Here is a 17,335-nt window from a genome sequence, read left to right on the forward strand (position 1 = left end):
AAAATATGATGCCAGAACAAGTTTATAATGCAATGAAGCATCACTGTTTTGGGGTTATTGCCACAGAAAACCATTGACTACAGCTGATGAGACATCCCCTACAGGAATTAAGGATGCCAAGGACAGCTTTACTGCTGAGATGTGCTAATGCAGCAGGCATGCCTAAGTGTAAATTGCTGTGATGGGCAAAAGCTTGCATCCTTCCTGTTTCCATGGAGTGAATTTGTACCAGTCTATTATTGTGCTCACAAAAGATACGGATCACCAAGGACAACTTTTATTTTTATTTTTCTTTGAGATAGGGTTTCACTGTGTTGCCTGGGCTGGAGTGCAGTGGTGTGATCACAGCTCCCTGGAGCCACAAACTCTCAGCCTCGTGTAATATTTCCGCCTCAGCCTCCTGAATAGCTGGTTCTATAGGCACATGCCACTATGCCTGGATAATTTTTTTGTAGAGAATGGGGTCTCACTATGTTGCACAGGTTAGTCTTGAACTCCTGTACTCAGGTGATCCTACCACCTTGGCCCTCAAAATGCTGGGATTACAGGTATGAGCCACCAAACTTGGCTGGCTATCTTTTCTTACTGTTTTCACAAACATTATGTACTAGCAGCTCGTGCTTACTGCTGGGAAGCTGGACTGGATGATGACTGCTATATTCTGTTATTACTTCACAACTGTTCTTATCCTCTAGCTGATATTCTCATAAAAAAAATACTTGTGTCATGTACTTTTCCCCAAATGTGACTTCATTTATTCAGCCATGTGACCAGGGTATTCGCAGATCAATGAAGAGTAAATATAGAAAACACTTTCTTGAATGCAATGCTAATGACAGGGAAGAGAGGCACGGGCATAAAAGGTTTTCAAACAGTCTAGCATGTAGGATGCCATATATGCTGTTGCAACACTTAGAGCACGACTGAAGATGTAGTTGTATATGCCTTGGACAACCTCTGATTTGAGACTATGTTTGATAATGATGAACAATGTGGTAGCTTTGAAGGATTCTGCATTTCAAGTAAGAAAAAAAAACGATGTCTTACCTTATGTAAGCAAATGTTATACCTTCAGAGTCCATTAGTAATCTGAAAGAAGTGGATACCAAAGAAGTTTTTTTGTTTGTTTGTTTTTGAGATGGAGTCTTGCTCTGTCGCCCAGGCTACAATGCAGTGGCGTGGTCTCAGCTTACTGCAACCTCTGCCTCGTTGGTTCAAGCAATTCTCTGCTTCAGCCTCTTGAGTAGCTGGGATTACAGGTGCCCGTCACCATGCCTGGCTACGTTTTTGTATTTTTAGTAGAGACAGGGGTTCACCACCTTGGCCAGGCTAATCTTGAACGCCTGACCTCATGATCCACCTGTCTTGGCCTCCCAAAGTGCTGGGATTACACCAAAGAAGTTTTCTTAAAGCGCAGTATTGGGGTGGGAGTTACCCGATTTTCCAGGTGTTGTGTGTCTCAGTTCCCCTGGCTAGGAAAAGGGATTCCCTTCCCCCTTGCGCTTTCCAGGTGAGGCAATGCCTCGCCCTGCTTCAGCTCTCGCTGGTCGGGCTGCAGCAGCTGACCAGCACCGATCGTCTGGCACTCCCCAGTGAGATGAACCCAGTACCTCAGTTGAAAATGCAGAAATCGCCGGTCTTCTGTGTCGCTCGCGCTGGGAGTTGGAGACTGGAGCTGTTCCTATTCGGCCATCTTGCTCCGAGGAGATCATATCCCACACCTGGCCGGGAGTGTCCCACACCCACGGAGCCTCCCTCATTGCTAGCACAGCAGTCTGTGATCTACCGGCAAGGCAGCAGCGAGGCTGGGGGAGGGGCGCCCGCCATTGCTGAGGCTTAAGTAGGTAAACAAAGCTGCTGGGAAGCTCGAACTGGGTGGAGCTCACAGCAGCTCAAGGAAACCTGCCTGTCTCTGTAGACTCCACCTCTGGGGACAGGGCACAGTAAATAATAACAAACGCAGCAGCTCTGCAGACGCAAACGACTCTGTCTGACAGCTTTGAAGAGAGCAGTGGATCTCCCAACACGGAGGTTGAGATCTGAGAAAGGACAGACTCCCTGCTCAAGTGGGTCCCTGACCCCTGAGTAGCCTAACTGGGAGACATCCCCCACTAGGGGCAGTCTGACACCCCACACCTCACAGGGTGGAGTACACCCCTGAGAGGAAGATTCCAAAGCAAGAATCAGACAGGTACACTCGCTGTTCAGAAATATTCTATCTTCTGCAGCCTCTGCTGCTGATACCCAGGCAAACAGGGTCTGGAGTGGACCTCAAGCAATCTCCTACAGCTACAACCTACAGCTGAGGATCCTGACTGTTAGAAGGAAAGCTATCAAACAGGAAGGACACCTACACCAAAACCCCATCAGTACATCACCATCCTCAAAGACCAGAGGCAGATAAAACCACAAAGATGGGGAAAAAGCAGGGCAGAAAAGCTGGAAATTCAAAAAATAAGAGCGCATCTCCCCCGGCAAAGGAGCGCAGCTCATCGCCAGCAACGGATCAAAGCTGGACGGAGAATGACTTCGACGAGATGAGAGAAGAAGGCTTCAGTCCATCAAATTTCTCAGAGCTAAAGGAGGAATTACGTACCCAGCGCAAAGAAACTAAAAATCTTGAAAAAAAAGTGGAAGAATTGATGGCTAGAGTAATTAATGCAGAGAAGCTCACAAACGAAATGAAAGAGACGAAAACCATGGCACGAGAAATACGTGACAAATGCACAAGCTTCAGTAACCGACTTGATCAACTGGAAGAAAGAATGTCAGCGATGGAGGATCAAATGAATGAAATGAAGCGAGAAGAGAAACCAAAAGAAAAAAGAAGAAAAAGAAATGAACAAAGCCTGCAAGAAGTATGGGATTATGTAAAAAGACCAAATCTACGTCTGATTGGGGTGCCTGAAAGTGAGGGGGAAAATGGAACCAAGTTGGAAAACACTCTTCAGGATATCATCCAGGAGAACTTCCCCAACCTAGTAGGGCAGGCCAACATTCAAATCCAGGAAATACAGAGAACGCCACAAAGATTCTCCTCGAGAAGAGCAACTCCAAGACACATAATTGCCAGATTCACCAAAGTTGAAATGAAGGAAAAAATCTTAAGGGCAGCCAGAGAGAAAAGTCGGGTTACCCACAAAGGGAAGCCCATCAGACTAACAGCAAATCTCTCGGCAGAAACTCTTCAAGCCAGAAGAGAGTGGGGGCCAATATTCAACATTCTTAAAGAAAAGAATTTTAAACCCAGAATTTTATATCCAGCCAAACTAAGTTTCATAAGTGAAGGAGAAATAAAATCCTTTACAGATAAGCAAATGCTTAGAGATTTTGTCACCACTAGGCCTGCCTTACAAGAGACCCTGAAGGAAGCACTAAACATGGAAAGGAACAACCGGTACCAGCCATTGCAAAAACATGCCAAAATGTAAAGACCATCAAGGCTAGGAAGAAACTGCATCAACTAACGAGCAAAATAACCAGTTAATATCATAATGGCAGGATCAAGTTCACACATAACAATCTTAACCTTAAATGTAAATGGACTAAATGCTCCAATTAAAAGACACAGACTGGCAAACTGGATAAAGAGTCAAGACCCATCAGTCTGCTGTATTCAGGAGACCCATCTCACACGCAGAGACATACATAGGCTCAAAATAAAGGGATGGAGGAAGAGTTACCAAGCAAATGGAGAACACAAAAAAGCGGGGGTTGCAATACTAGTCTCTGATAAAACAGACTTTAAACCATCAAAGATCAAAAGAGACAAAGAAGGCCATTACATAATGGTAAAGGGATCAATTCAACAGGAAGAGCTAACTATCCTAAATATATATGCACCCAATACAGGAGCACCCAGATTCATAAAGCAAGTCCTTAGAGACTTACAAAGAGACTTAGACTCCCATACAATAATAATGGGAGACTTCAACACTCCACTGTCAACATTAGACAGATCAACGAGACAGAAAGTTAACAAGGATATCCAGGAATTGAACTCATCTCTGCAGCAAGCAGACCTAATAGACATCTATAGAACTCTCCACCCCAAATCAACAGAATATACATTCTTCTCAGCACCACATCGTACTTACTCCAAAATTGACCACGTAATTGGAAGTAAAGCACTCCTCAGCAAATGTACAAGAACAGAAATTATAACAAACTGTCTCTCAGACCACAGTGCAATCAAATTAGAACTCAGGACTAAGAAACTCAATCAAAACCGCTCAACTACATGGAAACTGAACAACCTGCTCCTGAATGACTACTGGGTACATAACGAAATGAAGGCAGAAATAAAGATGTTCTTTGAAACCAATGAGAACAAAGATACAACATACCAGAATCTCTGGGACACATTTAAAGCAGTGTGTAGAGGGAAATTTATAGCACTAAATGCCCACAAGAGAAAGCAGGAAAGATCTAAAATTGACACTCTAACATCGCAATTAAAAGAACTAGAGAAGCAAGAGCAAACACATTCGAAAGCTAGCAGAAGGCAAGAAATAACTAAGATCAGAGCAGAACTGAAGGAGATAGAGACACAAAAAACCCTCCATAAAATCAATGAATCCAGGAGTTGGTTTTTTGAAAAGATCAACAAAATTGACAGACCACTAGCAAGACTAATAAAGAAGAAAAGAGAGAAGAATCAAATCGACGCAATTAAAAATGATAAAGGGGATATCACCACCGACCCCACAGAAATACAAACTACCATCAGAGAATACTATAAACACCTCTACGCAAATAAACTGGAAAATCTAGAAGAAATGGATAATTTCCTGGACACTTACACTCTTCCAAGACTAAACCAGGAAGAAGTTGAATCCCTGAATAGACCAATAGTAGGCTCTGAAATTGAGGCAATAATTAATAGCCTACCAACCAAAAAAAGTCCAGGACCAGATGGATTCACAGCTGAATTCTACCAGAGGTACAAGGAGGAGCTGGTACCATTCCTTCTGAAACTATTCCAATCAATAGAAAAAGAGGGAATCCTCCCTAACTCATTTTATGAGGCCAACATCATCCTGATACCAAAGCCTGGCAGAGACACAACAAAAAAAGAGAATTTTAGACCAATATCCCTGATGAACATCGATGCAAAAATCCTCAATAAAATACTGGCAAACCGGATTCAGCAGCACATCAAAAAGCTTATCCACCATGATCAAGTGGGCTTCATCCCTGGGATGCAAGGCTGGTTCAACATTCGCAAATCAATAAACATAATCCAGCATATAAACAGAACCAAAGACAAGAACCACATCATTATCTCAATAGATGCAGAAAAGGCTTTTGACAAAATTCAACAGCCCTTCATGCTAAAAACGCTCAATAAATTCGGTATTGATGGAACGTACCTCAAAATCATAAGAGCTATTTATGACAAACCCACAGCCAATATCATACTGAATGGGCAAAAACTGGAAAAATTCCCTTTGAAAACTGGCACAAGACAGGGATGCCCTCTCTCACCACTCCTATTCAACATAGTGTTGGAAGTTCTGGCTAGGGCAATCAGGCAAGAGAAAGAAATCAAGGGGATTCAGTTAGGAAAAGAAGAAGTCAAATTGTCCCTGTTTGCAGACGACATGATTGTATATTTAGAAAACCCCATTGTCTCAGCCCAAAATCTCCTTAAGCTGATCAGCAACTTCAGCAAAGTCTCAGGATACAAAATTAATGTGCAAAAATCACAAGCATTCTTATACACCAGTGACAGTCAAACAGAGAGCCAAATCAGGAATGAACTTCCATTCACAATTGCTTCAAAGAGAATAAAATACCTAGGAATCCAACTTACAAGGGATGTAAAGGACCTCTTCAAGGAGAACTACAAACCACTGCTCAGTGAAATCAAAGAGGACACAAACAAATGGAAGAACATACCATGCTCATGGATAGGAAGAATCAATATCGTGAAAATGGCCATACTGCCCAAGGTAATTTATAGATTCAATGCCATCCCCATCAAGCTACCAATGAGCTTCTTCACAGAATTGGAAAAAACTGCTTTAAAGTTCATATGGAACCAAAAAAGAGCCCGCATCTCCAAGACAATCCTAAGTCAAAAGAACAAAGCTGGAGGCATCACGCTACCTGACTTCAAACTATACTACAAGGCTACAGTAACCAAAACAGCATGGTACTGGTACCAAAACAGAGATATAGACCAATGGAACAGAACAGAGTCCTCAGAAATAATACCACACATCTACAGTCATCTGATCTTTGACAAACCTGAGAGAAACAAGAAATGGGGAAAGGATTCCCTATTTAATAAATGGTGCTGGGAAAACTGGCTAGCCATAAGTAGAAAGCTGAAACTGGATCCTTTCCTTACTCCTTATACGAAAATTAATTCAAGATGGATTAGAGACTTAAATGTTAGACCTAATACCATAAAAATCCTAGAGGAAAACCTAGGTAGTACCATTCAGGACATAGGCATGGGCAAAGACTTCATGTCTAAAACACCAAAAGCAACGGCAACAAAAGCCAAAATTGACAAATGGGATCTCATCAAACTAAAGAGCTTCTGCACAGCAAAAGAAACTACCATCAGAGTGAGCAGGCAACCTACAGAATGGGAGAAAATTTTTGCAATCTACTCATCTGACAAAGGGCTAATATCCAGAACCTACAAAGAACTCAAACAAATTTACAACAAAAAAACAAACAACCCCATCAAAAAGTGGGCAAAGGATATGAACAGACATTTCTCAAAAGAAGACATTCATACAGCCAACAGACACATGAAAAAATGCTCATCATCACTGGCCATCAGAGAAATGCAAATCAAAACCACAATGAGATACCATCTCACACCAGTTAGAATGGCGATCATTAAAAAGTCAGGAAACAACAGGTGCTGGAGAGGATGTGGAGAAATAGGAACACTTTTACACTGTTGGTGGGATTGTAAACTAGTTCAACCATTATGGAAAACAGTATGGCGATTCCTCAAGGATCTAGAACTAGATGTACCATATGACCCAGCCATCCCATTACTGGGTATATACCCAAAGGATTATAAATTATGCTGCTATAAGGACACATGCACACGTATGTTTATTGCAGCACTATTCACAATAGCAAAGACTTGGAATCAACCCAAATGTCCATCAGTGACAGATTGGATTAAGAAAATGTGGCACATATACACCATGGAATACTATGCAGCCATAAAAAAGGATGAGTTTGTGTCCTTTGTAGGGACATGGATGCAGCTGGAAACCATCATTCTTAGCAAACTATCACAAGAACAGAAAACCAAACACCGCATGTTCTCACTCGTAGGTGGGAACTGAACAATGAGATCACTTGGACTTGGGAAGGGGAACATCACACACCGGGGCCTATCATGGGGAGGGGGAGGGGGGAGGGATTGCATTGGGAGTTATACCTGATGTAAATGACGAGTTGATGGGTGCAGCACACCAACATGGCACAAGTATACATATGTAGCAAACCTGCACGTTGTGCACATGTACCCTACAACTTGAAGTTTAATAATAATAAATAAATTAAAAAAAAAAAAAAAAGAAGTTTTCAACCTCGACAATGAGGCTCCAGTTTTTCATTCATTGGTTGGTGGTAAAATAGCCGAAATGGTTTTGAATCAAGGTGATTGTGATAATAGCAATGATGAAGATGACATCATTAACATTGCAGAAAATGTGCCTGTAGACAAGGTGGTAAAAAAGTGTCATGGGCTTAGTGAAGGGCCAGAGCAGCAAGCAAGCATTCATAACAGAACAAGAAATCTTGTCAGTTTATAAAGTCAGAGATGTCTAAGACAAAAACTATTGTTAGTAAGACCAGTGACTTGGGAGAAAAAATTTAATGAGCCACCCAGCAGAATGCTTCCTCATTCCTAAACTGCTCTGATGTTTCTTTTCATCTAAAACCAAAATACAGCGTATGGTAACCTTTTAACTAAAACCCAGCATTGTAGGTGGAGACTGAAAGCCTCCCTTTGCCTGTTGTCACTGCTGTCTAACAGCTGATGCAGGTACTCTGGCGATGACACTATGCTGGTTAGTTACCCTGAACACATTTTTATTTTCTGTATTAATAGCATGTTATATATATAATTTATTTTTATTTTATTTATTTATTTTTGAGACAGTCTTGCTCTATCGCCCAGGCTGGAGTGCAATGGCGTAATCTCAGCTTACTGCAACCTCTGCCTCCTGGGTTCAAGCGATTCTCCTGCCTCAGCCTCTAGAGTAGCTGGGACTATAGACACATACCACCATGCCTGGCTAATTTTTTTATTTTTAGTAGAGACAGGGTTTTACCATGTTGGCCAGGCTAGTCTCGATCTCCTGACCTAGTGATCCGCCTGCCTTGGCCTCCCAAAGTGCTGGGATTATAGGCGTGAGCCACTGCGCCCGGCCTGTATGTTGTATTTTTTACTGTTAAGTACTTATATGTGAATAAGTGTAAGAAGTTACTGCTTATCAGTAGCATATAAATTCAGAGTTAGGAAAAATGGTTATGCCAAACAACTACAGATCGTCCACATGGGTGTCTGAGATAATGACACCTTTGCTTTCTGATGTGCACGAACTATGTTTCATGCACAAAGGTATTAAAACTGTTGTATAAAATTAATTTCAATTGATGTGTATAAGGTATAAAACATAAATTAATTTTGTGTTCAGATTCAGTTCTGTCTTCAAAATATCTCGTATATATGTAAATACTCCAAAATCCAAAAAAATCGAAACACTTCCAGTTCCAACCATTTCATATCAGGGATACTCAACATGTGGCTGGTTTTAGAAATAGGATGTGATCCTCAAATAACTAGATAAAGATGAAGACAAGCGTCTTTCAAGAGAGTGTACTTAAATCAGAGATGTAGGAAAGAATTGCCTGTAGAATCTTAAATATGTACTCATCTCTGGCATCCAGCCTCATAATTTCTTATTTGATAAATGTGGATGAGGCCTCAGTACCTGTATTTCATTTTATAGCAGCTTCATTGCTATAATTCAAGCTACCAAGTGGATTCTAGAATGCACATATGACTCTTGATTTAGGTTAGCAATATATATGTTGCTTATCCATGTTCAATATCCATTCTTTTCTATCTTGTTCTATGATGGGGGAAGTTGATCTCTAGAAGTATTTATTCCTTTGCTCCTTCCCTGTTAAAAGTTTCAGTTCCTAGGCATCCCTTGAACTCTCTAGGGTATGCTAAGGTCTCCCTCCTTCAGGCCCTGGAGTTGTAATGGCTTTTCACTGCTCATGGACCAGGATATATATATTATTTCTAACCCCAGGGCACTTGGTTTTCTTAAACTCAATCAATACCTTGTATGATTAGTTTTGTGTGTCAGCTTACTGGGAGATAGGTTGTCCAGACATTTGCTCAAAAGTTATCCTGTATGTCTGTGAGGGTGTTTCTGGGTGAGATTAACATTTGAATCAGTGGAGTAAACCACATTAGCCTTCCTAATATGGGTGAACTTCATCCAATCAGCTGAAGGCCTGAATAAAACAAAAAGACTGCATAATAGGAAACTTCTCCTGCTTGACTCCTTGAGCCGCAGCATTAGTGCTTTCTTGACTTCAGACTCATTCTGAAACATTGGTTCTTCCTGGGTCAGGAGCCTGCTGGCTTTGGACTGAAATTTACACATTTGGCTCTCTTAGTTCTCAGGCTTTTGGTCCCAGATGGGAACTGCAATAGGCTCTCCTGGGCCTCCAGCTTACTGGGTGCAGATCTTGGGACTTCTTAGCCTTCATAATCACATGAGCCAAGTCATTGTAATAAATCTCATATATGTATATATACATATTATATATTGTATAAAATTACCTTCAGGCTATATGATTAAAGTGCACATAAAACACACACATATACACACGCATATATACTATTGGTCTGTTTCTCTAGAGAAACTTGACTAATATATCCTGTAAATACTTCCTTTATTAAATTCTCAAGTATCACATTTGGTGTGTAAAATGTGATGATTAGTTCTTTCAAGACCCTGCCTGATACATATACTGCAGTCCAATGAGCAATAACTAATCAGTTACTCCCTAACTTCTGTTTTGACTTTCGACTATATTTCATAAAAAATTCAGTAAACCTATAAGAGTTGATATCATTGACATTACAAAATGATTTGTATTTCTATGCCCAAAAAAAAAAAAAATCTACTGAGGAGTTTTACAAGAATTTTTGGAGCAATTGATTTCCTTCAAGGGGGAAGTAAGACTTTTAAAAATAGAAATTAGCTTCTTTCTAAAAGTGTTTTGTCTTTTTTTTCCCTAAGTCCTAAAAGTAAGGGTAGATTTTGCTTCTTCAACATTTATTTCCATTTGTTTGTTGTCAGCTCTTCTAGTGCAGTGGTACGTGTGGGTCTTAGTGAAAACAGCTTAATTCCCAGTAGAAAAAAATGTCCAATTGTTTTAATTTCATTTATCACAGCTGTTAAGCAGCTCTTTTATCTTTGCAGTGGATCAACTTTTGTTGCATTTGAAATCCTTCAGAATGAAATTTAGTTCACAAAAAGAATATTGACCTTGGAACACACAGGTGCTGATTAAATGTGCAGGGTGGAGTAGGGAGATAGACTGACCACTCCACTGAGGGCTCTGGTGACTGGAGTTGTTGATCTCCTTGGAAAAAACCTGGACTGTCATCTGGGATTTTTATTGAATATTCAGCTCATTACTCTCCCTGGTTCAACTCTAGTTGGCTTAAATTCTGTCCAGTATGAATCTCCATATTTTTCTTTATTTCTTTTTCAGAAGCGGCAAAGTTAGTTCAAGCAATGAAGGTGAGCACAGTTCTCTGAGCGTAAGTGATCAGTGGTCTCCATTTGCCATATGTGTTATTGAACAGAGTTATTTTGTCTCTTTGTGTTTATTTTCTCCATACATAAAAACCTAACTTTTCTACTTCAAAGAAGTCTATGCAAAGATAGGCATAGACTCTGGATATTAGAAAAAGTAGGAATTAAGCTATTATCTAATGTAAATGTTCTCATTCTGAGAGACACAGGTGGACATTAGGTGTCTGTGAACCCCTGGATATAAATGTGTAAATGTGTGAGGTGTAGGGGAAGAAGTTGGAAAATCCAGAAAAGCAACTGGTTGGTTGGTTTCACATATAGCTCTCTTTGAATCCTTGTCTTCAACATAGGAATCTAGGGATCTCCTGAGGAAAAGAAGAGTAGAATCAGGTCACACACATACACATACACATACACATACACATACACATGCACATACACATGCACATACACAGCCTTGATGAATAAGGTTCAAGTGATATTGTCCAACCTGTATGGGAGTCAAGGAGTGATAAAAAATTGGTCACTCTATTTCCTGTTTAGAAAAAACGGGCCTCTCTCTTCATAATTGGGGCACTCCATGCAGGCCCATCTCTGTCAACAGCAATAACCTTATTTATGTTCTGTTTCCTTTTTCTCTCAGTCCCTCGGTCCCTTCAACCTCTTCTCTTTCTCCAAAGTTCTCATCTCCTTGTTTGTTTTGGCATTTCCTCTTGTTCATGATTATTCTCTAGTTCTCTTCTGGAGAGGAAAAGGAAACCAGTTTTTGAACATAGAGAAGAATGAAAGGCAAGACACCAGGAATCCTGGCTTCTGGGTGAAATACCTAAAGACAATGAGACACTGAGCTTCCTTATCAACCAAATGATTAAACTATGAAAATGTCTGTTTCATGATTAACTTGATCTTAGAATATATATGCCAGCCTCCAGGAAATAATGAGAAAACATAAGAGGAGAGACATTTGTCCAGCTTTGTGTATTACTCTGTTGAAAGGTTTACCTATCTCAAAAGAATATATGACCTGAAAGGGTTTGAGTATCACTGCTTAAACGGAAAATGTTCTTGTTACAGATAAGAAAACAGGTATTCAGAAAAATGGAGAGAATTGCCCAAACTCACACAGGAAAACACAGAAAGGTGCAGCAGAGCTATAATCCACATTCTCAGACTGTGTTTGTCATTCCAATGCTCTTTCTAAAATACACTAAAGACTCTAATATCATGTGTTAAAGGAGGATGAAAAACAACTTCTTGAGGAAGATGATTTTTAAGAACCAATCCACCAGGGCCTGCCGTGGGGTGGGGGGAGGGGGGAGGGATAGCATTAGGAGAGATACCTAATGTAAATGACGAGTTAATGGGTGCAGCACACCAACATGGCACATGTATACATATGTAACAAACCTGCACGTTGTGCACATGTACCCTAGAACTTAAAGTATAATAAAAAATTTTAAAAAAGAAAAATATATCTATTCTGCATAAAAAAAATCTAATTCATTTTCTTGTTAATATGCATTTTTCAAAATTGATTGCTAAGAAGTGAATGACTTTTTAGAGGATTTTTGGTGGGTTTATCAGAATCAGTTAAAAAAATTCTACCCATAATTGAAGTCTCTAGTTAAGCCTCATGTGCTTAACTAGAGCCTTCTCATGCTCGTTTCAGCAGCACATATACTAAAATTGGAATGATACAGCCATTAGCATGGCCCTTGCACAATGATGATGCACAAATTTGTGAAGTGTTCCATATAAAAATATATAAAATTTAAATTTAAAAATATAAAAATTGAAAGAAAAGAACCTATCCTTAACAATTTCTCAAGGATTCAAGTTAAGGTTCTGGTTAACAGAGGACATAGGACTTTTTCTAATAAGACATAAGGTAGAACCCTACCTCCTTTCCCCAATTAGGGAATAAAATTTTGGAACTAGTTAGTTTTTTAGGGAAGATAGTTATAAGTAATAGTTACAAACGAGCAGCATTCCACTATTTAATCCATAATGGGAACTCAAGAGTGTCATCTTTTGTCTTGAGAGCAGGGGCCAAACAATGGTTTGTAAGTGGGAGGGAGAGAGGAGAAGAAGAGAATTTCATTTTCTTTTTTCTGGCTTAAATTCCAACAGACAGACACAAATTGATAAAATATTCATTTGTTTTCCACTCATGACCCATAGTTCTATGTTTTTAACGGATGCATATTGTAATTCGCACACATAGTCACAACTACAGACCTATATAGAAGCAAATTTGAAGATATTACCACTGCTAAAGCTCCTCAGTGATATCTCTTAACTCACTGATCTCTGATAAATCAGGCATCTGTAATGCTTCCCAAAGTTAGCTAGTGTGCCTGTAACTACTTTTAGTGCTACTCCATTTTACAACAAAGCAGTTTTTTTTTCTTAGATCATAGCTTTCATTGGAACTACTTTTCGATTGCATAAGAGTCCCTAAACTAAAAAAATGTTTACTTCCCTGCTGCTTTCTATCTGCGAACCAGTTGACTAAGGCGTATTTGAAACTTCCCAAACTACTACTGCGTTAGTGTCTAAGGCACATGTGTGCAGAGTGACTAGATATACTTTACCCATGCATATGTCTGAGTATAGCTGAGTCGTACTCAAGTGATACAGGCTGGTCCTACTAAGCAAACTTATTCTGGCTAGAACTGAATGGTTCACATACACCACTGGAGCAATGTCCAAGATTTGTCTGATTCTTCCGGCTGCCTCCAGAAATTACATGCCAACCACAATGCAATACGATTATGCAGATCACAGAGGGCTGTCAGAATGTGACCTGGGCATCATTTACAGAATGACTGAAATAAGATAGTTTCTTAAATGCTTCATAGGACCCCACTTCTTCCTCTTTACATATAGACACCTTTTTCAGGAGTCTCTCTAACAAGGAAAGAAAGGCTTAACCATGACCTAATGCTTTGGTAGGAAGATCCAGGGCTGGGACGATACCACTGGTGCTCAGGGCATTGCTGGTTGACACCTCGTGATCCAGGATGACTTCTTGATTTTTCAGGACCTCTACAAATTTTTATTTTAGTGTTCCTTCTAGAGATAATATAAACCTCTAATTTATCACTGTATACCTTGAATTAATATAATACCATTTCACTTATGTAGTAAGAGTCTTACAGCAATGTTTCAATTTACACTTCTATTTTTTGTACTATTGTCATGTATTTTATTGCTATAAATTATAAACCGTAGGTAATGTTATTATTTTTGCCTTCCAAGAGCCAACTGACTTTTAAAGAATTTTTTTAAAAAGAAAACTGGTTCTTAATTTTTCTTACATACTGATCATTTCCATTGTTCTTTATTCCTTCCTATAGATTTATATTTCTATCTTATATTTTATTTTACCTTTCTCTGAAGAACTTTCTTGAGCATTTTTTTGTAACGTCGTGTTACAGAGAACAAAACCTGTAAGCGTTTATCTAGGAATGATTTTATGTTGTCTTCATTGTTGAAGTATTTTTTCCCCTGGATATAGAATTGTAGGTTGACAGTTCTTTTCTCTCACCTCTTTAAAGAAAATGTTCTCTTGTTTCGTGGCCTCCATAGTTTCTGGGGAGAAGTCAGCTTTATTACTGTTACTATTTCTCCAAATGTCATGTGCTCTTTTCCCTTGGTTTCCTTTAAGATTTTTCTTTTATTTTTGTTTTTTAACAGTTTGACTATGATGTGTCTATGTGTGGTTTTCTTTGTGTTTAAACTGCTCAGGCTTCCTGGATTAGTAGTGTGCTGTTTCTGAACAGTTTTGGGAATAAAATCAGGCAAAATTTTTTGAAGTATTTTTTATGCCCTATTACCTTTGCCCTCTCTTTCTGGGATTACAATTACATATGTGTTAAACAACTTAACACTCACCTGCTTGTCATTGAATGCTTTAATTCTTACCATTTTAAAATTATTGTTTAATGTGCTTCAATTTGAAAATTTTCTATTGACTTGTCTTCAAGTTCACTGGTATTTTCTCCTGTTGTGTTTAGTTTGCTTAAAATACCATCCAGCAAATATTTCATTTCAGTTGCTAAACCATAATTCTCAGCAAACTAACACAGGAACAGAAAACCAAACACTGCATGTTCTCACTCATAAGGGGGAGTTGAACAATGAGAACACATGGACACAGGGAGGGGAACATCACACACTGGATTGGAGCCTGTTGGCGGGTGGGGGGCTAGTGGAGGGATAGCATTAGGAGAAATACCTAATGTAGATGACAGGTCGATGGATGCAGCAAACCATCATGGCACGTGTATACCTGTGTAACAAACTTGCACATTCAGCACATGTATCCCAGAACTTACAATAAAATAATAGTTTTAGAATTTTTATTTTGTTCTTATTTAGTTTCAATACATGGAATATAGAGTATGTGAAGTTCTGTATTGTCCTGAAATTTCCCATTTTTTTGCCCATTATATTTTTTTCTATAGCTTCTGTAACATATTTATCACTGTTACTTTGAAGTCCTTATTTCTTTTCTTTTCTTTTTACTTTTTTCTTTTTTTTTGTAGTTAGCTATTTAATGAGGTTCTTAAGACATTTAGAACACCAACTTGTGAGGGTAAATTCCATTCATCAGGGCAAACACAGATCACAGGTAGCCCTGGAGCTGAGGAACAGCTTTGATTTTTGGTAAAATTTGTGAGTCCACAGCTTTCTGATCAATCTCGCGCAGTTCTGTAATCTCGTATTTCTCTTTTTCTGTGTCGAAGATCTCACCTTCCTGGTGTCTGGGCTTCCACAGCTGCTGCTTCTTGAAGTAAGCATCAGTAAGATGTTTTGGGATTTTTACATTGCTGATACCATTTTGGTTGAGGTGGCAATGACCAATTTCTGGTGTGTTCTTCACAGAGGAACTCGATTGAGGACCAGAGGTCCAGTCACAAGTAACAGGCCACTAGCCAGCTGCTTCAGGAAAACCACCCTCTTGCCCCTGTGGCGTCCAGTGAGGATGATCAGAACGGTCCCCGGGGTAACGCTGGCTCGCAGTTTTCTCATGTGCTGACTGAAGGGTTTTTTCCTGTGGCTCAACAGCTTTTGAGGCACATCTTCGGTAGGATAATATCTAGGCATTTTGTGAAGTTTAACCACCCGGGTACCGCCGTTCTTGTCACCACCAACTGGTTTTGTAAGAGTTGCAAGAACCTTCTCCTTCTTTTTCTTTTCAACCTTGGATTTAGTGGCTGAGTACTTCCTCTTGTACATGGCCTTTCTGGAATACATGGCAGATTGGGAATACCTGCCAATTCCTCTGACAAGGACAGGGTTGCGGCTGCAATGGAGCTTCCCCTTCTTGGGCTTCTTAGCCTTGAGGTTACCCTTTTTCACTTTGCCACCAGCATCAGCCTTCTTGGCTTCAGGTTTCTTCTCTTTAGTATCTGGCTTCTCAACTTTTTCACCCGCCATCTTGCAAGATGGGAAAGAGCTGAAGTCCTTATTTCTTAGCCCAGTCTGGAGCACTGGGGGGCATTTGTAGTTTTATTCTTATTAACTCTTTTTTCTTTTTATCATAGGCCATGTTTTTGCAAATCTAAAGATACTTTATCTGAATATTGTAGATTCTGTGTTTTAGAGACTTTGGATCCTGTTGTAATTTCCTGGGGGGGTGTACAATCTTGTCTTGGGCTCCTTGGAGTCTCATCCCATGCATACAGTGTTCAGGGTCCACAAAGAATTTGAGGGAAGTTTGCATGCAGATTTTGTAGGTCCCTGTCTGTGACTCCTTTCTTTCTTAAACTCCATTCACTTCCAGCTCTGCTGGCAGGCTCACATTCCATCATCTGACTTCTGAGACCGGTAATGCCATCTATGATTTTCCTTTCGGTTCTCTGCTTTAACTGCACTGTAGACAAGGAAATGCCCTCAGCAGAATCAGAAGGAGGGTAAGAAAGGCAGGCAGCTAGGTTGTTAAGGTATGAGGAGGCATTCTTTCTCAGGGTCATGAAGAGCAGGGTCGGGACTTGACAGCATGTGCCTCCTTACATTTTACACCCCAGGTGCCTCTCATTCTTACTTTATTCTCAGCCCTATCTGACCTTCAGAGAGAAAACTACATAAACTAGAAAAGGGAAAATAAAACTACAAAAGAAGACAAGAAGAGAGCAAGAAAGAAACTAAAGAAACATCTCCCTTTCCTAGTAAAAATCTACTTTAAAAACCTCATTATATATCCATGTATCTATACAGCGCGCACTCTCGCTCTTACGCTCAGTCGCGCTCTCCTCTCTCTCTCGTTCTCTCTCCCCTGCCCCTTCTCTTCTCTCTTCTCTCTCCACAAACCGAAAGAGAGCTGAGGGAGACAAGAATTAGAGATTTCAGTGGATTTGGGGCAAAAGAAAGCAGTTGGATAAGTGGGACATGTCTTGCATTTTGCAGAAAGCTGAAATGCATTCCAGGGCCTTTAGAGAAAATGAAAATTAGAAGTAAGGCTATTTGAATCATAGAACCCTGAAAAAGCTGGGCAGGAA

The 17,335-nt window shown here is 39.9% G+C and overlaps 1 non-coding gene and 1 pseudogene across 1 annotated transcript; one reads left to right on the forward strand and one right to left on the reverse strand.

Moving 5' to 3' along the window:
* The first annotated feature begins 12,485 nt into the window (after positions 1-12,485).
* Positions 12,486-12,589, forward strand: LOC119618954 (U6 spliceosomal RNA). Its single transcript, XR_005235298.1, has one exon. It is a non-coding gene; the product is annotated as a U6 spliceosomal RNA (small nuclear RNA).
* A 2,674-nt stretch (positions 12,590-15,263) lies between these two features.
* On the reverse strand, positions 15,264-16,417 carry LOC103215491 (large ribosomal subunit protein eL6 pseudogene; annotated as a pseudogene).
* Positions 16,418-17,335: the final 918 nt, after the last annotated feature.

This window comes from Chlorocebus sabaeus, chromosome 8 (assembly GCF_047675955.1).
Source record: "Chlorocebus sabaeus isolate Y175 chromosome 8, mChlSab1.0.hap1, whole genome shotgun sequence".
Taxonomy (NCBI): domain Eukaryota; kingdom Metazoa; phylum Chordata; class Mammalia; order Primates; family Cercopithecidae; genus Chlorocebus; species Chlorocebus sabaeus.